Consider the following 25,370-nt stretch of genomic DNA (forward strand, 5'->3'; position numbering starts at 1 on the left):
ATACACCATTATATCCCTGTCATGAATTTAAAAACAATTCCTTTTCCACAAAAACGATTTTCAAATCATAATTTCTAAACACTGCACATCAGAAAATGACTTAAAATGTCATTAAAACACATGAAATCATTTTTTGATTGGCTTTCCAGCATGGTTGCGTCACTTTTAACATGGCTATGTAGCACAAACATTCAAAATCAAAATTTTCCATGCACATGTGAGAGCATATTTACAAGCAATTTGCGCCACATAAATCATAATTTTCTCATTAAAGCACACTATTCTCTATCTAAAGTAAAGAAATATTTTCTCACCTTAGCAAATACTTTGAGTTTGAAAACAGTCTCAGAAACACACCAATTTGTCTTCAGCAGAGCAAAAGGTATGCACTCCAGAGTCTGCAGCTATCAAAAGCACAGAAATGCTGTAATTCTTCACACATATTTCTCATGTCACCCAATCAAAACTCTTCCCTCATTTTTTTTTAAATGAAAACCCTTCCCCCTCTGCCCTTTCTGCCTATTTTCCATAGCAACCACCTCTTGGAGAAACTCTGGTGTTTGCAAGTTCACACAACAATGTTGCAATTGAACTCTGAACTCTCAGTGCACCTGCATATCCAGTGCTTTCTTTCATTTAATGATTTTTTATTGACCACTCAAAATACATCTTTCAAACAACACATCTGTACACCCTAACTTTCTGTTTTCATCAATCAAAATCCACCAATCACTGTTACTGCTTCATAAACACAGAAACTCCACCGTTTTTTTCATTTCAAACTCTCATTTTTTCAACTGCCATTTCATTGCCACACTTCATCTGACTGCAGGAGAACCTTCTCTCACCATGTTTTCTGTCTGGATTGTTGGTCATAGTTATATTCACTGGGCTCAAAGGTACGTTGAAAGCAGGAATTTACCTAACCTCAATTTACAAGATGTGGAAATTAAGTGGTTTGGCCACAGAGGATTAAAATGTCACCAATTGATACCATTGGTGAAAACCTTTATGCATTTGCCAAAACCTGACCTGTTAATTGTGCACTGTGGAGGTAATGACTTGGGCACTTTGACACTTTGACTGGTGTAGGTCTGGAAATGCTTTTAAAGGACACCTTTGAGCAATTAATGGCACTTTTTCCTCAGACTGCCTTGGTATATTCAAATATATGCCAAAGACAGAAATGGAGGTGGTCAAACCAATTTTGTCCACAAATTGAGAAGTCGAGGAAGCATGTAAACAAATCTGTTTCAGCTTACATGAGAGACCATGGAATGGGCTCCCTGTACAACAATAACTTGCGTTACTACATGCAAGATATCTACAGAGGAGATGGAGTTCACTTCTCAGATGAGGGCAACAGAATTTTCACTCTGAATTTAAAAATGTGCATCGGTACCTACTTATAAGTACCTAAATGTACCATAAACCCAAAAGCTCTTCTCAGAGCTACCCTACATCTGATCACTCACAATTATTATTTAACTCTAACATTTTTCACTAATTTTCAACAAAGTACGCTCCCGGGGGCGCTACCCGGTACGCGAACCGGGAGCTAACCTCGCGAAATTTTTTAAAAAAATGTTTTTTTTTCGCACATATAAACCTCCTCAGCCACCCTCAGAAAACCTAGGGGGTCAAGATAAGTCTACCGTGCCCCCTTCTACCCATTCTGAACATTATTTGCCCTCCATCTTGTATCTTAATTCGACCGAAACACAAAATGGTGGACTCCCGGAACGCTTAAGGTACGCGAACCGGGGCGCTCAACGGTTCGCGTACCGGGTCGCTCCCTGGGAAGCGCACCATCAAAAAAGGTGGGAAAGTAGTTCACAGAAAAGCCACTTGAGACAATTTCACCAAATATAGATTAGCTCATACTACATACCAATCCCTACCATTTTCACAAATTTGATTGGAATTCCATTTAGCCATTTAGCCTGTAGACCTCTCTAAATACCGTGAGGTAAATTACTTCACAAAACACATCTGAAATGTTGGAATTGACAACCAATTAAAATGTTACTTTCATTTTCTACTTTTTTTACCTGACATTTGATTGGTTATGTACCCGAATATATATAAAGGAAGAGAAGGAAACACAGCCATTTTGACTACTACTTCCTGGTGTACATTTCAATAGGATTTTCATTATTAACTTCAACTTCTTTTTAAAGGTAAGTTGTTATTTTTAAAACTGAAGTATATTGTGCACTTTAAGTTAATATGGCAAACTTTTTCTGTTAGTTATATACTATCCCTCTGTAGTACTTATAAATTTAGATACACTTTTTTATATTCCTACTTCCACTCTGATACTATACACTGCCCAAAGATAAATTCTCTGTTAAAAACTACCTATCTAAAATTAATCCCAACAGTGCCCTACCTCTACTAATATATATTTTTTTTATGCAAATTTCAGGGAAAATGGAAAGTGAACAAAACATTTCATTTGAAATTGTCCTTCCAGAGTCCAACACAGAAATCATTGATCCAAATGAGATTGAATTTATGGATGAAACTTGGGACCAAGAACTACTGCAATGTGTACAAGCAGTAGATAACCTCCTTGCAAATGAGGACATTTTACAACCTCAGAGACTACAATCTATATTCCATGATTATTATGAAATTTCTGACAATGAAATGTTAGAAAGTTTAATAAATTATGAAACACAATAAAAAAAGCTTAAAAAATAAAAAAAAATAAAAAATAATCAACAAAACCAACAATCAATTAACATACAGCATTTGAAAAGTCTATCATTTATTTTTCATTGTTGTACGCTCCCCAGAACGCTTCCCGGTTCGCGTACCGGGCGCTAACCACGAAAAAATTTTTTTTTTTTTGCTTCGCGGGGCCCCTTTAAAACCTCCACATTAAACCTAGGGGGTCAGCGAGGATCTACTATGCCCCCTTATAGTTATTTCCCCCTTTGTTTTGGCCTCCTCTTGTCTCTCGATCCTACCGAGAGACAAGATGGCGGCCGCTCCGGACTGTTTAGAATGTTGACAGACACCGGAAAGCCAATCAGCTTCGCTACGCGAAGTTCCGATACGCTTAAGGTCCGCGAACCGGGGCGCTGCCTGGTCCGCGCTTACAGATATATATCTTTTTTTAAACGTTAATTTCTCAAAATCCACTGGAGCACATATATTGAGACCTACAAAAGGCACATCGGGCTACCAGTCCCTACAATTTTGCCAAGTTTCGTGCAAATCCATTCAGCCGTTCGGGCTAAAAGTGAGGCTAACCGCCCTATGGAAAACTCAATGTTAAAAACACGTTTTGGGACCCCCCTTTTTTCTCGGCCCCCCCTGGACGAACCCCCCCCAAATTTTCAGGGGCTGCTCAGAAACAAAATGTTCCATTTTCCTGAAAATTTCAGCCAATTCCGTCCACAAACGCCAAAGTTATTAGACATAGAATTTTCAAAAATCCCATAGGGAAAAAATCCTAACTATATATACCTACTGGCGACCGCCAGTAGGTAATATATATATATATATATATATATATTCGGCTCTGCCCTGCCTATGGCTGAGTTTGTATTGTCGTCCAGGGCAGACAACCAAAGTAAGAAAATAATTTCGCGAAAGGCGTGTATTGTATTGTAGCTGGATGTATATAGTGCTTCTTACCTCTGAGGAAGTGCACTAGAAGAGGGGTAAGCACACTTCACCGCAGGGAGTGTATCATGGGAAGAGTGCAGTTTCAGAGTGCAGTTTCAGAGTGCAGATTGTGAGTGCAGATTGTGAGTGCAGATTGTGAGTGCAGATTGTGAGTGCAGATTCAGAGTGCAGATTCAGAGTGCAGAGTGCAGATTCAGAGTGCAGATTCAGATTCAGAGTGCAGATTCAGATTCAGAGTGCAGAGTGCAGATTCAGAGTGCACAGTGCAGATTCAGAGTGCATAGTGCAGATTCAGAGTGCAGAGTGCAGATTGTGAGTGCAGAGTGCAGATGCAGAGTGCAGATGCAGAGTGCAGATGCAGAGTGCAGTTGCAGAGTGCAGATTCAGAGTGCAGATTCAGAGTGCAGATTCAGAGTGCAGAGTGCAGATTGTGAGTGCAGAGTGCAGATGCAGAGTGCAGATGCAGAGTGCAGATTGAGAGTGCAGATTCAGAGTGCAGATTCAGAGTGCAGATTCAGAGTGCAGATTCAGAGTGCAGATTCAGAGTGCAGAGTGCAGATTCAGAGTGCAGAGTGCAGATTCAGAGTGCAGAGTGCAGATTCAGAGTGCAGATTCAGAGTGCAGAGTGCAGATTCAGAGTGCAGATTCAGAGTACAGAGTGCAGATTCAGAGTACAGAGTGCAGATTCAGAGTGCAGAGTGCAGATTCAGAGTGCAGATTCAGATTCAGAGTGCAGAGTGCAGATTCAGAGTGCAGATTCAAATTCAGAGTGCAGAGTGCAGATTCAGAGTGCATAGTGCAGATTCAGAGTGCATAGTGCAGATTCAGAGTGCAGATTGAGAGTGCAGATTGAGAGTGCAGATTTAGAGTGCAGATTGAGAGTGCAGATTGAGAGTGCAGATTGAGAGTGCAGAGTGCAGATTCAGAGTGCAGAGTGCAGATTCAGAGTGCAGATTGAGAGTGCAGATTGAGAGTGCAGAGTGAGAGTGCAGATTGAGAGTGCAGGTGCAGAGTGCAGATTGAGAGTGCAGATTGAGAGTGCATATTGAGAGTGCAGAGTGCAGACTGAGAGTGCATATTGAGAGTGCATATTGAGAGTGCATATTGAGAGTGCAGATTCAGAGTGCAGATTGAGAGTGCAGATTGAGAGTGCAGATTGAGAGTGCAGATTCAGAGTGCAGATTCAGAGTGCAGATTCAGAGTGCAGATTCAGAGTGCAGATTCAGAGTGAGGTCAAAGGCGGAGGTGGGCAGGAACTATTGGGATCGGAGTTCAAACTTTTTTTTGTTTTCTACACGTAGTATATATATATATATATATATATATATATATATATATATATATATATATATATATATATATATTCGGCTCTGCCCTGCCTATGGCTGAGTTTGTATTGTCGTCCAGGGCAGACAACCAAAGGAAGAAAATAATTTCGCGAAAGGCGTGTATTGTATTGTAGCTGAATGTATATAGTGCTTCTTACCTCTGAGGAAGTGCACTAGAAGAGGGGTAAGCACACTTCACCGCAGGGAGTGTATCATGGGAAGAGTGCAGTTTCAGAGTGCAGTTTCAGAGTGCAGATTGTGAGTGCAGATTGTGAGTGCAGATTGTGAGTGCAGATTGTGAGTGCAGATTGTAGAGTGCAGATTGAGAGTGCAGAGTGCAGATTCAGAGTGCAGATTCAGAGTGCAGATTCAGGGTGCAGAGTGCAGATACAGAGTGCAGAGTGCAGATTGAGAGTGCAGATTGAGAGTGCAGATTGAGAGTGCAGATTGAGAGTGCAGATTGTTGGACAGGCCCCATGAAGGGCTCGCTCCCTCCCCGCATGACAGGGCCCTGGTACCGGCCTTCCAGGTACTACCCGCAGAAGCAACCCCCAACCCGTCCCCCATGGGACGTCTGCTCCTGGGAATCCCTGTGTCCCTGGCCTGGGCCACCGTCAGCACCCTTGCCCGGACCAGCCGCCATCTTAGACACTGCGCCACGAGGCCGCGTGGCCTCAGCTCGACCCCAACCCCGGGCCTGGCCAGGTCCCGACTACCCGGCACCACCATCCACCCAGGAGGTGAACGGACCACTTGGCAGGTCAATGGTAGTAAGAAGTGTCGATGGCTCTCTCCCGCCAGGTGCCGATCACCCCCAGCCTCCTCGGGCGCTGGCTCCACCCCCCTGCTGGGTGTCTGGACTCCCTCATCCCGGACCTCCCGACCTCCAAGAGCGAGGGTCCGGACATCAAAGAGTGCCAGACCTATAACTGAGGCAGCCCCAGAACAGGAAGGCAGTTGTATCCTGGAGTCGAGAGACACCGCAACAAACTCATCCTTGACGGACTGCCGGCGCTGCCGCAGCCCTGCCTTGTGAACTATTGTCCTGCCTGCTGGCGCTGCCGCGGCCTTCTGCAACCTTCATCCTCGTGGGACCTGCTGGCGCTGCCGCGGCCCGTTGTAACCTTCATCCTCGTGGGACCTGCTGGCGCTGCCGCGGCCCGTTGTAACCCTTCATCCTCGTGGGACCTGCTGGCGCTGCCGCGGCCCGTTGTAACCTTCATCCTCGTTGGGACCTGCTGGTGCTGCCGCGGCCCGTTGCCACCTACGACCTCTTCGGGACCTGCTGGCGCTGCCGCAGTCTGACCCGTCCGAACACCGAGCTCGAGGATTGTGAGCTATCACCGTCCCACCGCCGTACCTACGGGTACCAAGACTGTCCCGCTACCCCCTTCCCTAATAGAGACTAGAATTGAGAGGATCTTCGTGTGGTGTCCATCTGTGGGGGGGGAAGTTACTTGTCTGTACGATCGCTGGGGACGGCCCTCACCGGAGGCCTCTTCCCTTGTGCTCGGCCGACCCTCCAGGTCGCCGTCTAACATTGGTGGCCAGCGGCGCGATCCGAACCAACGCGTACCGTGCAGATAGTAACTCACCCTACGACTAAACCACAATGACGACCAAAGAGAGCGGATCGGCAGAGAAGTTCCAGATGGAAAAACTGGAGGAATACAGCCACCGAGAGCTAAAACAATTTTGCATGGACTTAGGCATTGCTACCACCGGGCTAAGCACAAAAGAAGACTTCAAAAACGCACTAGAGGCCTGGACAGAGACGAATACCGCCACACCCCGGGACCTCGAAGCCCCGGAAGTCAACACCACCCTGACGGAAGAACGGAGAACATGTCCCTCCCGAGAAGAGATCCAGGAGCGGGAAAAAAATAGACTACACGAGCTAGACTTGGCACGGCTCAAATTAGACGGAGAATTGAAGCTGGCGGAACAAAAAATAAACTTAGAACACTTACGGCTCAGAGAAGAGCGAGAGGAAAAACAGAGACAGAGGGATCTCGAAGAAAAAAGACTGGCATACGAACACGAGTGCAAACTAGCAGAGATAGAAATATGCAAACTGAACACAAACCTAGGGGTGCCCGAGCCACCCCGCTCCCCGGGTACTACCGAACAGAAGGTCCACATCCCCAAGGATGTGGTCCGAGAATACCACCGGAACGACGACATACAGCAGTGGTTCAAGGCCTACGAGATCGCCATGACGGCCCACCGGATCGCTCGAAGTGACTGGGGAGCTGGGCTATGGGGAAGATTCGTCAATGAGGGCCGTGATGCCCTGCTGCAGCTTCCGGACCATCAAATGACGTCCTATGACCACATGAAGGCCGCCCTCCTCAGCCGATATGGGCTTGCGCCCGAAATGTACCGCCAGAGGTTTCGCAACTGCACCCGGATCCCAGGTACAACTTGGTTGGAGTACGTAAACTATTTCAGCCGAGCCTTCGAGGGGTGGATCAAGGGTAACAACGTAACCACCTACGAACAACTCTTCAATCTCATTGTGTGGGAGCACCTCTCCAACAACTGTTTCGTCGAGCTCAGGCAGTACCTCCTCGACAGTAAATTGACTGAACCACGGCAGCTCGCCACCGAGGCGGACCGGTGGGAGAGCACCCGAGTGGCCCGGAGTGGGCCGAATGAGCAGAACAGATCCAACCAAGGTCATCATCGTCCCCGAGGAGGAGGAGGAGGACCGGGCCGGGGCAGAGACGCTGTCCCGGTCACTCCCGCTAACACCACCCCGCCCCCAGCCGGCCGGGGAAACCCCCCGATGCGACCGGGGTTCCGAGCCAACGTTACGTGTCACCGATGCCAGCGAATCAGCCACTACGCCAGTGACCTGACCTGCCCGAAGAACCCGGCTCCCGGGCCCCGCCAGGTGGCGGCCGCCGTCCTAGGAGAAGAACAAGTCTCCGAAGACACTGAAGCATACGAGTCGGAACAGTTCGAGTGGGAACCTGCCGCCATGACCCTGGCCTGCCTAGGGGGAAGAGACATGGTCCCGCAGACTCCCCTGCCAGCCAACACTCGGAAGTACAGCCAATGGGTGAGCATAAATGGGCGCAAGGCCGAAGCCCTGCGTGACACCGGGGCCAGTGTGACGGCCATCCGCTGTCACCTGGTGACCCCAGAACAAATCCTGCCAAACGTTCTTTGCCCCGTCCGATCGGCAGACAATTCGGAGAGCCTGTGTCGGATGGCCTGCGTCCCCTTCGAATGGGGAGGAGTGTCCGGCATGCTAAAAGTAACTGTCCGTGACGATGCCCCCGTGGACTGCCTCCTGGGGAACGATCTCGAGAGCTCCCCGTGGGCAGCTGTTGAAAGAAGAGAGCATCTGGGGATGTTGGGCCTCCCGGACTGGGCGTGCGTGACCACCCGGTCCATGGCCACCCGCACCATCCCTAGACCGGAAGAACCCGAATGGTCAGCACCTCCTCCCCCGATCGCTCCCGAAGACGACTCCATCCATACCGACCACCCGGAACCAACCCCAGAGGGGTCCGCACAGCCCCCCGAACTTCCCGACCTGGCTCAGTGGCGTCAAGAAGGGGGGCCCACCCAAGAACAATTCCGGCAGGAGCAAAAGACCTGTCCCTCCCTCGAGGGACTGCGACAGCAAGCGCTCGCCCAGGGCCAAGGAGACACCAAAGGGGCCCACTGGGTTTATTGGGACAATGATCTCTTGTACAGTGAGCAGAAAATCGCAGAGCTGGGGGCCGGTCGAGTGCTGGTGGTGCCCCTCCACTTCAGAGACTTCCTGTTGAACTTGGCCCATGATGTCCCCCTGGCTGGGCACCTGGGGCAAGACAAAACCTACCACCGCCTGGTGACTCACTTTTTTTGGCCCAAAATGAGGAATGACGTCTCCAACCACTGCCGGTCCTGCCCGACCTGCCAGGCCAGCGGGAAGAGCGGCCGCAAACTCAAGGCACCCCTACAACCATTCCCCGTGGTGACCACCCCGTTCGAAAGGGTGGGAATAGACATTGTGGGGCCCCTGGACCCCCGAACATCACAAGGGCATCGCTTCATCCTGGTCCTGGTGGACCACGCCACCCGCTATCCTGAAGCGGTCCCCCTTCGTACTATAACAGCCCCAGTAGTGGGTCGAGCCTTAATGGGGATCTTTTCTCGAGTGGGCTTCCCCCGGGAAGTCGTCAGCGACAGGGGTACGAACTTTATTTCAAAGTATATGAAATCCCTCTGGCAGCAGTGCGGGGTCACTTACCGATTCACAACCCCCTATCACCCCTAGGGAAATGGACTGGTCGAGCGGTTCAACCGCACTCTCAAGGGGATGATCATGGGGCTAGAAGAACCCCTACGCCGCCAGTGGGACGTGCTACTACCGTGCCTCCTCTTCGCCTACCGAGAAGTCCCCCAGAAGTCCCTCGGCTTCAGCCCCTTCGAACTCCTGTACGGACACCCCGTTCGCGGGCCTCTCAGCCTAGTGAAGGAGGAATGGGAAATGGCCCCCCTAAAAGCCCCTCCAGACGTCTACAAGTACCTCCTGACCCTCCGCAATCAGACCTGGAAATTCAGGGAGATCGCCAAAGCCAATCTTGAGGCCAGTCAAGAGGACATGAAGAAGTGGTACGATCAACATGCCTCCTCCATCGAGTTTGAATCGGGTCAGCAGGTATGGGTGATGTCCCCCATCGAACCGTGTGCCTTGCAGGACAAATGGACAGGGCCCTTCAAGGTGATCGAGCGCAAGAGTCCCGTCACCTATCTCATCGACCTGGAGTCCCCCCGGAACCCCCTCCGGGTTCTCCACGCCAACAGACTCAAACCCCACTTCGTGCGCTCAGAGCTCAGCCTGCTGATGGCTACCGACAGTGGCGCAGAAGGAGACTCCGAGCCCCTCCTTGACCTACTGAGGACCCGTGAAAGAGATGGTTCGGTGGACGGGGTCCGACTCTCCGAGGCCCTGACCCCAGAGCAGCGTCAAGATTGTCGGGCCCTCCTGCTGCCGTTCGCAAACCTGTTCTCCCTCGCACCCGGAGTCACCTCCTGGTGCCTGCACGACGTGGACACTGGGGACAGTCCTCCTGTCCGACACCGGGCGTACCGAGTACCGGATCGGGTACGTACATGCATCCAAGAAGAAGTCTCCAAGATGCTCGCCCTCGGGGTCATCGAACCTTCGGACAGTCCCTGGGCCAGCCCGATCGTCCTGGTCCCCAAGGCCACGGCCCCGGGCACCACACCTGAGCTCCGATTCTGCATCGACTATCGGTGTCTGAACGCGGTCACCCGAACCGACGCTCACCCTATCCCCCGAGCAGATGAACTAGTCGACCGCATGGGGGCAGCCCGCTACCTAAGCATCTTCGACCTAACAGCGGGCTACTGGCAGATCGGCCTCACCCCCAGGGCCCAAGAACGTTCCGCTTTCTCCACCCCGGATGGGCACTACCATTTCAGAGTGATGCCATTCGGCATGAAGAACGCTCCAGCCACTTTTCAAAGACTGGTGAACCAGGTATTGGCGGGCCTCGAGGAATTCAGCGCCGCCTACCTGGACGACATCGCGGTATACAGCCGCCACTGGACAGACCACCTCCACCACCTCCGAGAGGTCCTGCAGGCCCTCCAACAGGCCGGCCTCACCATAAAGGCCAGCAAGTGCCAAATCGGCCAGAGGTCCGTGACCTACCTCGGACACCAAGTGGGGAGCGGTCTGGTGGCCCCCCTCCAACTCAAGGTAGCTGCCATTCAGTCCTGGCAACCCCCCGAAACGCAAACCGAGGTCCGAGCCTTCCTGGGGCTCACCGGATACTACCGGCGGTTCGTGAAGGACTATGGCAGCATTGTGGGGCCCCTCATGGAACTCACATCTAAGAACCACCCAAAAAGAGTCAACTGGACTCCCGACTGTCAAGCGGCCTTCGAGAAGCTGAAGGCCGCCATGTGCACCGCTCCTGTGCTCCAGGCCCCCGACTACAGCAGCGAGTTCATCGTTCGGACCGATGCGTCCGACCATGGTATTGGGGACGTCCTCTCCCAACTGAACCCCGAAGGAGTCGACCAACCAGTGGCCTTCATCAGCAGACGCCTACTGCCCCGAGAACAGCGCTGGAGCACCATTGAGCGAGAGGCCTTCGCAGTAGTATGGGCCCTCAAGTAGCTCCGGCCTTACCTCTTCGGAACCCACTTCCGGGTACAAACAGATCATCGGCCCCTGCAATGCCTCATGCAAATGCGGGGGGAGAACCCCAAACTATTGCGATGGTCCATCTCCCTGCAGGGGATGGACTTCACTGTAGAGCATCGCCCTGGTCAAGACCACGCCAACGCGGACGGCCTGTCCCGCTTTTTCCGCCTCGACGAGGAAAGTCCCCAAGAGGATGGGTGACTCTCCCCGCCTTCAGCTGGGGGGGACGCAAGTTGGACAGGCCCCATGAAGGGCTCGCTCCCTCCCCGCATGACAGGGCCCTGGTACCGGCCTTCCAGGTACTACCCGCAGAAGCAACCCCCATCCCGTCCCCCATGGGACGTCTGCTCCTGGGAATCCCTGTGTCCCTGGCCTGGGCCACCGTCAGCACCCTTGCCCGGACCAGCCGCCATCTTAGACACTGCGCCACTAGGCCGCGTGGCCTCAGCTCGACCCCAACCCCGGGTCTGGCCAGGTCCCGACATCCCGGCACCACCATCCACCCAGGAGGTGAACGGACCACTTGGCAGGTCAATGGGAGTAAGAAGTGTCGATGGCTCTCTCCCGCCAGGTGCCGATCACCCCCAGCCTCCTCGGGCGCTGGCTCCACCCCCCTGCTGGGTGTCTGGACTCCCTCATCCCAGACCTCCCGACCTCCAAGAGCGAGGGTCCGGACATCAAAGAGTGCCAGACCTATAGCTGAGGCAGCCCCAGAACAGGAAGGCAGTTGTATCCTGGAGTCGAGAGACACCGCGACAAACTCATCCTTGACGGACTGCCGGCGCTGCCGCAGCCCTGCCTTGTGAACTATTGTCCTGCCTGCTGGCGCTGCCGCGGCCTTCTGCAACCTTCATCCTCGTGGGACCTGCTGGCGCTGCCGCGGCCCGTTGTAACCTTCATCCTCGTGGGACCTGCTGGCGCTGCCGCGGCCCGTTGTAACCCTTCATCCTCGTGGGACCTGCTGGCGCTGCCGCGGCCCGTTGTAACCTTCATCCTCGTTGGAACCTGCTGGCGCTGCCGCGGCCCGTTGCCACCTACGACCTCTTCGGGACCTGCTGGTGCTGCCGCGGTCTGACCCGTCCGAACACCGAGCTCGAGGATTGTGAGCTATCACCGTCCCACCGCCGTACCTACGGGTACCAAGACTGTCCCGCTACCCCCTTCCCTAATAGAGACTAGAATTGAGAGGATCATCGTGTCCTGACCTCATTGTATCGTACTACCTTACTTCAAGAACTGCCTATAAAAGGTGTTAATCTGATCTTCGTGTGGTGTCCATCTGTGGGGGGGGAAGTTACTTGTCTGTACGATCGCTGGGGACGGCCCTCACCGGAGGCCTCTCCCCTTGTGCTCGGCCGACCCTCCAGGTCGCCGTCTAACACAGATTGTGAGTGCAGAGTGCAGATGCAGAGTGCAGATGCAGAGTGCAGATGCAGAGTGCAGATGCAGAGTGCAGATGCAGAGTGCAGATTCAGAGTGCAGATTCAGATTCAGAATGCATATTCAGAATGCAGATTCAGAATGCAGATTCAGAGTGCAGATTCAGAATGCAGATTCAGAGTGCAGATTCAGATTGCAGATTCAGAGTGCAGATTCAGAGTGCAGATTCAGAGTGCATATTCAGAGTGCAGATTCAGAGTGCAGATTCAGAGTGCAGAGTGCAGAGCGCAGATTCAGAGTGCAGATTCAGAGTGCAGAGTGCAGATTCAGATTCAGAGTGCAGAGTGCAGATTCAGATTCAGAGTGCAGATTCAGAGTGCAGAGTGCAGATTCAGAGTGCAGATTCAGAGTGCAGATTCAGAGTGCAGAGTGCAGATTCAGAGTGCAGATTCAGAGTGCAGATTCAGAGTGCAGATTCAGAGTGCAGAGTGCAGATTCAGAGTGCAGATTCAGAGTGCAGAGTGCAGATGCAGAGTGCAGATGCAGAGTGCAGAGTGCTGATGCAGAGTGCAGATGCAGAGTGCAGATTCAGAGTGCAGATTCAGAGTGCAGATTCAGAGTGCAGATTCAGAGTGCAGATTCAGAGTGCAGATTCAGATTCAGAATGCAGATTCAGAATGCAGATTCAGAATGCAGATTCAGAATGCAGATTCAGAGTGCAGATTCAGAGTGCAGATTCAGAGTGCAGATTCAGGGTGCAGATTCAGAGTGCAGATTCAGAGTGCAGAGTGCAGATTCAGAGTGCAGATTCAGAGTGCAGAGTGCAGATTCAGAGTGCAGATTCAGAGTGCAGATTCAGAGTGCAGATTCAGAGTTCAGATTCAAAGTGCAGATTCAAAGTGCAGATTCAGAGTGCAGATTCAGAGTGCAGATTCAGAGTGCAGATTCAGAGTGCAGATTCAGAGTTCAGATTCAGAGTTCAGATTCAGAGTTCAGATTCGAAGTTCAGATTCAGAGTGCAGATTCAGAGTGCAGATTCAGAGTGCAGATTCAGAGTGCAGAGTGCAGATTCAGATTCAGAGTGCAGATTCAGAGTGCAGAGTGCAGATTCAGAGTGCAGATTCAGAGTGCAGGGTGCAGATTGAGAGTGCAGATTGAGAGTGCAGATTGAGAGTTCAGATTGAGAGTGCAGAGAGCAGATAAGAGTGCAGATTGAGAGTGCAGATTCAGAGTGCAGAGTGCAGATTCAGAGTGCAGAATGCAGAATGCAGAGTGCAGATTCAGAGTGCAGAGTGAAGAGTGCAGAGTGCAGATTCAGAGTGCAGAGTGCAGATTCTGAGTGCAGAGTGCAGATTCAGAGTGCAGATTCAGAGTGCAGAGTGCAGATTCAGAGTGCAGATTCAGAGTGCAGAGTGCAGATTCAGAGTGCAGAGTGCAGATTGTGAGTGCAGAGTGCAGATTTAGAGTGCAGATTCAGAGTGCAGATTCAGAGTGCAGATTCAGAGTGCAGAGTGCAGATTGTGAGTGCAGAGTGCAGATTGTGAGTGCAGAGTGCAGATTCAGAGTGCAGAGTGCAGAGTGCAGATTCAGAGTGCAGAGTGCAGATTCAGAGTGCAGAGTGCAGATTCAGAGTGCAGATTCAGAGTGCAGATTCAGAGTACAGAGTGCAGATTGAGAGTGCAGATTGAGAGTGTAGATTGAGAGTGCAGAGTGCAGATTGAGAGTGCAGATTGAGAGTGCAGATTGAGAGTGCAGATTGAGAGTGCAGATTCAGAGTGCAGAGTGCAGATTCAGAGTGCAGATTCAAAGTGCAGAGTGCAGATTCAGAGTGCAGAGTGCAGATTCAGAGTGCAGAGTACAGATTCAGAGTGCAGATTCAGAGTACAGAGTGCAGAGTGCAGATTCAGAGTGCAGAGTGCAGATTCAGAGTGCAGAGTGCAGATTGTGAGTGCAGAGTGCAGATTGAGAGTGCAGATTCAGAGTGCAGAGTGCAGATTGTGAGTGCAGATGCAGAGTGCAGATTGAGAGTGCAGAGTGCAGATTGTGAGTGCAGAGTGCAGATTCAGAGTGCAGATTCAGAGTGCAGATTCAGAGTGCAGAGTGCAGATTCAGAGTGCAGATTCAGAGTGCAGATTCAGAGTGCAGAGTGCAGATTGAGAGTGCAGATTGAGAGTGCAGATTGAGAGTGCAGATTGAGAGTGCAGATTGAGAGTGCAGGTTGAGAGTGCAGAGTGCAGATTGAGAGTGCAGATTGAGAGTGCAGATTCAGAGTACAGAGTGCAGATTGAGAGTGCAGATTGAGAGTGCAGATTGAGAGTGCAGATTGAGAGTGCAGATTGAGAGTTCAGATTGAGAGTACAGATTCAGAGTACAGAGTGCAGATTCAGAGTGCAGATTCAGAGTGCAGATTCAGAGTACAGAGTGCAGATTGAGAGTACAGATTCAGAGTACAGAGTGCAGATTGAGAGTGCAGATTGAGAGTGCAGATTGAGAGTGCAGATTGAGAGTGCAGATTGAGAGTGCAGAGTGCAGATTCAGAGTGCAGATTCAGAGTGCAGATTCAGAGTGCAGATTCAGAGTGCAGATTCAGAGTACAGAGTGCAGATTCAGAGTGCTGATTCAGAGTACAGATTCAGAGTAAAGAGTGCAGATTGAGAGTGCAGATTGAGAGTGCAGATTGAGAGTGCAGATTGAGAGTGCAGATTGAGAGTGCAGAGTGCAGATTCAGAGTGCAGATTCAGAGTACAGATTCAGAGTGCAGAGTGCAGATTCAGAGTGCAGATTCAGAGTGCAGAGTGCAGATTCAGAGTGCAGAGTGCAGATTCAGAGTGCAGAGTGCAGATTCAGAGTGCAGATTCAGAGTACAGAGTTCAGATTCAGAGTACAGAGTGCAGATTCAGAGTGCAGATTCAGAGTGCAGATTCAGAGTGCAGATTCAGAGTGCAGATTCAGAGTGCAGAGTGCAGATTCAGAGTGCAGATTCAGAGTGCAGAGTGCAGATTCAGAGTGCAGAGTTCAGATTCAGAGTGCAGAGTGCAGATTCAGAGTGCAGATTCAGAGTGCAGAGTGCAGATTCAGAGTGCAGATTCAGAGTACAGAGTGCAGATGCAGAGTGCAGATTCAGAGTACAGAGTGCAGAGTGCAGATTCAGAGTGCAGATTCAGAGTGCAGAGTGCAGATTCAGAGTGCAGATTCAGAGTACAGAGTGCAGATGCAGAGTGCAGATTCAGAGTACAGAGTGCAGATTCAGAGTGCAGAGTACAGATTCAGAGTGCAGAGTGCAGATTCAGAGTGCAGAGTGCAGAGTGCAGATTCAGAGTGCAGAGTGCAGATTCAGAGTGCAGATTCAGAGTGCAGATTCAGAGTGCAGAGTGCAGATTCAGAGTGCAGAGTGCAGATTAAGAGTGCAGAGTGAAGATTCAGAGTGCAGATTCAGAGTGCAGATTCAGAGTGCAGATTCAGAGTGCAGATTCAGAGTGCAGAGTACAGATTCAGAGTGCAGAGTACAGATTCAGAGTGCAGATTTAGAGTGCAGAGTACAGATTCAGAGTGCAGAGTACAGATTCAGAGTGCAGATTCAGAGTGCAGAGTACAGATTCAGAGTGCAGAGTACAGATTCAGAGTGCAGATTCAGAGTGCAGATGCAGAGTGCAGAGTACAGATTCAGAGTGCAGATTCAGAGTGCAGAGTGCAGATTCAGAGTGCAGATTCAGAGTGCAGAGTGCAGATGCAGAGTGCAGATGCAGAGTGCAGAGTGCAGATGCAGAGTGCAGATTCAGAGTGCAGATTCAGAGTGCAGATTCAGAGTGCAGAGTGCAGATTTAGAGTGCAGATGCAGAGTGCAGTTAAAATGTTGCTAGGCTAGGGCTTTAAAGACACCCCAAACGTGGAAAAGACTGCTGTTTTTCTTTGGTTTTGTCCAATCTTGTCCAGACGGTCACGCCTAGTATTTTTTTGCAACTATCTTTTCTCCTAAAACATTAATATGCAGGATTGCTGAGGGGTCTCCCCTGTCAGTCCTCGTGGTTGTTTTTTGTGAAGCCCCTGCAAGAAATGGCCATAAAACAATTGGCTGTTTCAGTTTTCTAGAAACACCACAGATTCTGCTTGACCTGGGCGTGCTCCATGACTTGCAAGTGGAACTTCACAGACAACTACATCAATCCAATAGGTCTCGCATTTGCGAGAGTTTAACCTATTGGCATTGTAAATGACAATGCCTTTTATTTATGTTTTAAAAACCAACACATAAATAAAAGACATTGCCATTTACAATGCTAATAGCTCAAACTCTAACAACTGCGAGACCTATTGCATTGTAAATGCTTGTTTGTGGAAGGCTTGGGTGTTTTGCATTTGTGGCAGTTATCTCCCTGAAATTAAGGTTCCCATTCAGACCTATTTTGGCAGAGATGCTGTTCCAGTGCGCCATCACTATGTGATGCAATTGGCTGAACAAGCTTTGCAGCATGGTCCACCTGCCAACAGACGTGTGGGCCAGTTGTCAAGCCACTGATTACATGTGAAACACTGCACACCGGATCTCTGTTGTAGCGGGGCTGGACAAGTGCTATCTACAGATCTTGGTGCTCAATAAACTTTTAAGGGGGTTCAGCAGCAAGCAACATTATCTATGTTCGACATGAAGAAATCGCATGCAGCTGCGAACATCTCAGAAGACGTTAACAGTAAGGTCTTTAAATGGCTGTGACCCAGAGATCTCAAATTTGGATTTGTTGCCACAGAAAATGGCAGTAATATAGTTAAGCGTCCTGTGTTTTTCGTGCATTGCATCAACATCATTGTGCAGGACTTTCTCAAAAAGAAACTCTAGATAGCAGCTTACTGACCAGTAGAATCTGCACTGATTTAATCCATTCTTCTAAAGCTTGGAAGCAGTTGAGGATCATTCAGCTTGCTAATAGAATTCCAGTTAAAGCCCTCATATACGAGATGCAACATCTGTATGAGCAGTACAAACCAATCAATGCGTATTAGATTCAAAGGGGCGGATACAACTGGGAAAAGCATGACCACTGGGATTGACAATTGGGCCCTTGTCAAGAGCCATCAAATAAGCTTTATTCAAAATCACATAGTGAAGAATAAAAGTTACAAAAATATAACTGTATCTAAATTAAGAATAAATAAAAAAAAATAGTTCAAAGATAGATAAAACACATGGATAAAAACATGCAGAGACATCTCCGTGTAGTCAATACAATTTCTACAGATGCTTCCTACATCTTAACGAGCCAATAAGAACCATTAAAATACAGCACATTTATACAAACTCAGAAGCGATTGCAAGTAAATAAAGGCAGGTCGACATTGCACAAATTTAAGTTGTTTTAACAGGAGCTTATAAAATATTTTCTCAAATATGAGTACAATATACAGAAACAGAGAATATGAGTAGTACTCTGCTTGGAAACATTATCGCATTGGCATAACACAGGATCGTTCGACCAGTTATGAATGGTGGGGAAGCTGCTTAAATGATGGAAAATGTCCTGCCAAAACTGAATCAGCAAAAATCTATGGCGTGGATTGAATACATTAGCTAGATAACTTTGCATATAATAACTGGTTAGAATCAACTGGTTCTTCCATACCAAAGGTTTCATAATCTCTGTAGATAGCCTCAAATCCTCAGGTAGAACAGAAAGGGTAAGAAACAACATTAAGAGTTTGGTACAAAGGGGTTCAGGTGTCCTGTTACAAGAGGACGATAAAATCAGAGAGGCGGTCAGGCCATTTATGCAGGGTCTATATCAAAAGGACAGTGTTTTCAGATTAGATGAAGTTAGGGCGTGGTTAGAGCTAAAGGATCTCCCTCAACTGTCCGAGTCTGACAGGGAATATCTAGCTCCCGGTATCTCGGAGGGCGAAATCAGAGAACAAATCAGGAAAAGGAGTCGGGGCAAAGCCGCTGGCTCCGACGGTTTACCAATTGAAGTTTACCTTGGTCTTCTAGAGAGGGTAGTGCCGGTATTATAAGCACTTTTCAATGAAATATTCTTACAAGGTGAATGTATGCCACCATCTTGGTCGTAAGCGACAGTATCACTGATTCTTAAACTAAATAAACATCCTCAAAAAAGGTAATCATATAGACCAATCTCGTTACTAAACTCTGACCTAAAAAAGTTGGGATATTGGCTACCAGGATGGCTAAAACTATTAAAACCATCATACATCCGGATCAGAGGGGGTTTAATGCCCAGGAGGCAGCTCAATGAGCTAACTTTTCAAGTTATTGAAGCAATAGACTTTTCAGAGGAAAAAAGGTTGCCACTTACCTTCATCTCAATCGATGCCGCTAAGGCGTTCAATCAAGTGAACTGGGAGTATCTTTGGGAGACCATGAATAAGTTTGGCTTTCCATTTAATTTTATTGAAGCTGTTAAATCTCTTTATTTGAATCCTAGGGCAAAAGTTTTAGTCAACAGTGCCCTAAAGGATTGGTTTAGCATTCTTAGAGGCACAAGGCAGGGTTGCCCCCTGTCGCCCTTGTTGTTTAATGTATACATTGAACCCTTTGTATGTGCACTTAGAACGGATCATATCATTATACCTTTTAAAATTGCGGATTTGGAGCTTAAGACTGCTCTATATGTAGATGATCTTCTATTGTACACCTCCAATCATATTGATGCGATTCCTCAGCTGTTTGAACTGGCTGAGGAATTCTGTAAAATCTCTCGTTATAAGATCAACAGAGAAAAAAACGATATAATGGGGTGGAAAAGCTCGGGCACTATATACAGGGGGCAAGGGAGCAGATGAGATACTTGGGGATTCACTAGCTCAGAAACTGATGGACATACCCAGGATCAGCTGGGAGAAGGTATCTAAGGAGGTCTGCAAGTTATTAGTGAGATGGGGGAATCTGCCACTGAACATATATGGGAGAGTCAATCTCATAAAGATGACGATTTTGCCCAAAATAACTTTTTCGTTCAATACAATTCCACTACCTCTTAACTCTAAGGATCTCGCTACTTTCCAATGAAAAACCGGTTCCTTCATATGGGCTACAAAACCCCCCAGAGTAGCTTGGTAAAAATTAAGGAGAGGGTTGAAGCTAGGGGGCTTGGCCTTACCCAACTTACTTTCCTACTGTCATGCCTTCCATTTTAAGAATTTTAGAATACTAACCAATTAATTAGTTTCTTCTTCGCAGGGCCTTTTATTTCGGGCAATGCTATACATTTTTTTCTTTTTAAATTTGTTGACCCCAAATTTTACAAAAAGGACTGGCTTAAGACCCTGTTAGCTGCTCTTAAGAACTGGGGACATATCAGGAGAGTTTTGGGAATACCGTATTATACTCCACTGGCTCCGATTTGGGACTCCCCTGGCACTCCTGACTGTCTCCAGGACCAATTGAGTCAGCCGCTTAAACTAGCTGGTATCGCTGTCTGGGGCGATCTCTGTAAAGACTCATAGCTTATGAGCTGGGAGTCTTTTTCCAACTTGCCAAATGGGACTTTAACAAGATTAAAGTTTTACCAGCTCTCTGCTTGGTGGGCAACACAATCTTGGGGCGACGAGGATGCCAGTATGATTATTGATTCTGTCTCTAGAGCGGGTCCATGGAAATGTGAGGTCTCTTTCTGGTATAGGGCCCTCATCGGAGCAGGAGATTGTTTGGACTCTGAGTTGGAGAACCTTTGGGGCAATGTCTTTCCAGATAATAGAGAGGGGGTGCGGAAAATCTGGTGTGATTCTTTTATTATGTCCCAGACAGTGATTAAATCAGCAAATCTCATGAGGAACCATCTCTACACTGCCTATAGAGTGTACTGGACTCCGGGTAAATTATCTAAGGTGACCTCAAGGATATACCATTCCCCCAGATGTAAGAACCCAGCTGCAGACGACCAACATATGTTTGCGGGATGCCCAAATATTGCTTCACACTGGACTGAGTTATGTGGCTTTTTGGAGGAGGATTTATTAAGGGGGATTGAAGTAAGCCCAAGATTAATTTTTTTGGGTCTATTGCCAGACTACTGTATGAGTAACCCTGCTTCGAAATTTGTATTCTACGTAATAGTTATTGCCAGAAGGGAAATGTGTAGAGTATGGAAATTGGAGGCACCACCCTCATTCGCAGATTGTCTTAAAAACATCCTTATGATTAGTCGGTCAGATATGGCCCGCGATGAATTCAGCACCAATAAGATCTGGGCAGCTCTAGAGACCTGGAGGAAGAACTGAGATTGGTCCTATGATTATGCCTGAGGATTGTTGTCCGGTCCTCCCTAGTAATTTGTGGTTTGTCAAGTCTGGTGAACGGGAGTGGGACCAGGAGACAGCCTAACCTCTGGGTAAACTCTGTCCGCCCAGCACAGGCCTTCAGGGCGGTTATTGAATATGCTTGTGTGGAAGGCGCAGAGGGATCCCACCTAGAGTTCATTTGTTCTGGCGGCATGCATGAGGACTACAGAAAATACAAATAAAAATATAAAATCCTGAAGTACCGATGGGTTCTGATTCAAGAGCTTTCCCTTGGATGCTTATCAAGACCTCGGGTGGTCAAAACACTCAATATGTCATGCACAAATTTGAGCCAGATCTGAGACTTTCCACTACCATAGAAAGATCTTGTTCCAGAAACGCTGGATCTTGACCACATCTGCATTTGCATATCCCCAAAGCTCATACCCATATGTGTTGTTGGTCCACATTTGGCCCTATAGATGGTCATCATTTCCCTTGTTTAATGCTCAACTTCCTGGCAAACTTCAGCAGATCTGAGGTGCTTTAGAAAAATTTAAACCACCTTGACTTAATTGCACAAGTCCTATTCCCATCTTTGTTCAATGAAAGGCCTAGGTATGAAAATGTAGATGAGAACAAATCTTAGAACCCTCGATAGAAATGTCACAGCAGTTCCCAAGTTTCATAACAAAGGTTTTACTGATGTTCATCTTTAAACCAAGATTCGGCACAAACTGTGTGAATTCATCAAGTAATCGCTGTAGGCCAAGTGGCGTAAGAGCCATTACTACAGCCGGCATATAGAAGTGATTGAATCAAATGCTTGGGTTAAGTCTGTGTACTTACTTATCAGAGTTCTGCCTAAGCTATTGGAGTAGAGGTTAAACAAGAATGCAGCAAGTATGCAGCCTTGGTGGACTCCTCCTTCTATTTTGAATGACTGGGTGCATTTGCCTTTTAGGCATAACATACTCTGCCCCATCCTAATGGGCACATGTTTCTGAGGCAGTTCACAACTGTGTAGCCTACACCCATGTTGACCATAATTGACCATAATTTATCATGCACCACGAAGTCAAATGCAGAGGTTAAGTCTTCAAATGCTAAAAATAGGCTTCCTCTATTAGTGATCACGTATTTCCATTTGGAATACATTTAGATTGATAGCCTGCTCTTTAATTCCCATGTCTAATTGGTACTCATACTGCAAATTTGATATAATACTTTGGCCAATCCTGAAATATACCTAGAAGAATGTGCACTGGCTCCCTAACTAGGGAGTCCAGCAAAGAAATGGGTCTATATTGTGCTGGACGGGAAACAACCTTTACAACGAAACTTTTACAACGGACTACCATTACAACGCAACTTTTACAACGCAAACTATTACAACGCATTGCTCTGGGGGGCGCTCTAGGATAGGGAATAGGTTAATTTACTATCCAATAACCTTCCCTACTATCCACGGGGACTGGAGTTGGAATAGTAAATTAAACTATTCACTATCCAGCGCCTAAAAGCATTATGCGTTGTAATGGTATGCGTTGTAAAAGTTGCGATGTAAAGGTAGGCGTTGTAAAAGTATGCGTTGTAACGTCATACATCCTGCTGGACTAGTGCTGTCACCCTTGTTCAATATGGGAACTATAAAGGAGTCAGACCATATGCATAGGATTCCTTCACTCTGACAGGCTCTGAAAAACAGAGTTAAAAGGGTCCCCAAAGATTAATATTAGATTTAAACAAGTCAATGGGGATCCCATCAGGGCCTGAAGCTTTAACACCTTTACTCGCCTTCAGATCTACATCATCTAAGGAAAAGTCAGGGTAAATTTGGTCAGACGGGAGAGGAATTGTAGCAGGAAACAGGAAACTGAGAGCTGCTGCGGGAAGGGCAATGATAGTGGCCTCCTGAGTTGAATACAAATTAGTGAAATAGGTTAGCCATTTAGCCTCTCAATACAAGGACTGCCAACTGTATTAAATAAGGGAGAGTTAATAATGTGCCAGAAAGTGATATTGTTGTTCGTCAGGCTAGCCTCAAGTAATTGACCCCAGGATTCTCCTTCAGACCATTTTTGCAATATTTATTTACAAGCTTCTATGCGTGTCTGCACTGCCGAACTTCCTGGGTAGACCTAGGTTGTTTACCTAAGGCTAACTTTAGACTTCTTAGGGCCTTCATGCAGGCAGAGTCAAACCAACCACAACTCCCTTTTCCAGCTTTATTCCGATTAATGGTAAGCCCTTCACTAATACCTTTTTATATGTGCTCACAGTCCATGATAATTTTATTAGCCACTGCGGACTCATCTAGATAAATATCAAAGCCAACTTCAGTTTAGAAATTAATTTTTCTAGAAAAGTATTTGGATTTACCAAGGACTATCTTAAAGCATACCCAATGTGCCAGGAGATATTGATGTTCTCCATAGTCGACACACTTTGTTATTGCCCCCTGTTGTGAGAGAAGGTTTATATTCAGAACGAGACTTTGAGGACTTTGAAGAAAGTGATCGCCAATTGCAATATCATATATAACAAAGTCTAGAACCAACTCTGAATATTTTAAAGAGAACAACAGGAAATAGATGACACTATTTTCCCCAGACATTAAAAGTACTCTTGACTTTAACTGGAATGTCTGGTTAATTCATTGCAGAAACACACATTGTATGAGGGGAAAGTTGACTCGAGGTCGGTGTCTAATTGGTGGAGTGCTGTGATAACATTGCGCATGCAGGCATTATTGTAAAGGTTTACAATAGCCAGGGTAGTGTGCTATTAAATTTGAAATAAGATGATATGGATATAAACTCGAGTCACAATCACTACTTTAGTCAGTGGGGTCATCCTATTTGACACATAAATACATAAAACCCCTCTTGGTCTCCCACAGGTAGAGGAATTTGCTGGAGTGTGGTATGTTTTGAAGCAATTAGGATGTGTATTAGGTCCGCGAACCATGTTTCTTGTATTCAAAGAATATGACACTTAGACACAAAATCAAGTTTCTCGGTCATAGTACATTTATGGCATAGCCCAGAAACATTCCAAAATAAGACCGTGTTAGCTAAATCAGAGGAGGAGACCTAGCCTTGTGGCAACTGCGTGGCTATGAAATCCTTATCAATGCAGGGCTGAGGAAGGGGAGAATCGCAGTCAGCCTCTGTGTCTAGGTAGGCATTAGGTTTGAGCGAGGGTAGGGTGGAAAGTCTGCACCAAATTCTCTCACTTATAATGGTAGGGTAGGGTCTTCAGTCGATCTACACTGTTAAGAGTAGACAGGCAGTCAAACGTGTTATGAGTTACAATGGGAGGTAAAGGTACAGTAAACTGTACCCGATAAAAATGGTCTGACTGTTGGAAAGTTTGGTGAGAGACGGGAGGCTGGTAAAAAAAAAGCCAATTGGTAAAACTGCTTTTTGTTTTGTGGTGATGGATTGGGGACTGGCTCTCTCTTATATGGTTTCAACTAAATTAGGAGATGTAAATGAGAACACCACACAAACTCCCTCCAATTATTTCCTCTCCCGGCTAACCCTTTTGACTCTCCTAGTCATCTTACGGTCTGTAAAAAAGTACAACACCTTGCCTCACCCTCTCATTTAGCCAGTTTAGGGATGTATTCCTCATTGAAACCTAGGATTCATGAATGGTGAGAAGCAGAGGGACATTGGCTAGGATTGCCACAGGAGTGACTGCCAGAGGAACAATTTGGGCCTAGTCAAATGCATGACAGAGATGCTACTTTTTTTTAATGTTTTCCCACCGGAAGTCAACATGGAGGCCAGTACAATGGGACAAGCTATGCTTTTGTTGTATCTGCTACAGAACCAGTTAAAAAACTGTTTCTGTAAGGTTTACAGGTGTGAAGAAAATGAAGATGCGCATAACTTGCTTCAGAACTTTATCCATCGTGTGGCTGATAATACTGGGCTGCAAAAAGACATTGTGTCGGCCAAAGAGTACATCTGTGCCACAATACTTGATACATGCCACAAACGAATACTGGCCACTTTCAGTGCTTTTTCAGAAGTGAATCTTTCATCTAACAAGACGTGAATTATTGAGCCAGCCAGAGACCAAGAAGAAGAGAGCTAGACATTAAAGTCCCACTCCGGGACAAAAGATCTGGGATCCTACCTTCAACTTTCAGAGAGGGCAGTCCTGTTGTATCACCATAGCCAATACCAGCAACAAAAACACAGATGGCAACAACAACAGAAACGGAAGACTCAGCACCAACCTCTGCATTGGCATGGTTTTAAGCGGCAGGTCTTAAGCCCAGTGCAGAAGTGAATATAAACAAGGTTGACTAATTGACAGCATCAATGACCATTCAAAGAAAGTTCCAGGACTATATGGATGACCCAAGAGAGGTCTCCATGAATCAGAACCCATTGGTGTATTAGTATGCCAAGATGTGAGAAAGGCCAGAGCACAGTAGGCTGGCAATAAAGTATCTTGCTTGTTCAGTAGTTAGTGTTTCTGCTGATTATGTGTTCAGTGCAGCTCACTCAGTTGTCACTGTGAGAAGTATCAGTCACTCACCTGTTATATCTAAGGTTTTTACCTTACATCTTCCCTGTTTCTCTGCCTCTGCTGTTCAGCCAGTG

Source organism: Lissotriton helveticus, chromosome 4_2 (genome assembly GCF_964261635.1).
Source record: "Lissotriton helveticus chromosome 4_2, aLisHel1.1, whole genome shotgun sequence".
Classification (NCBI taxonomy): Eukaryota; Metazoa; Chordata; class Amphibia; order Caudata; family Salamandridae; genus Lissotriton; species Lissotriton helveticus.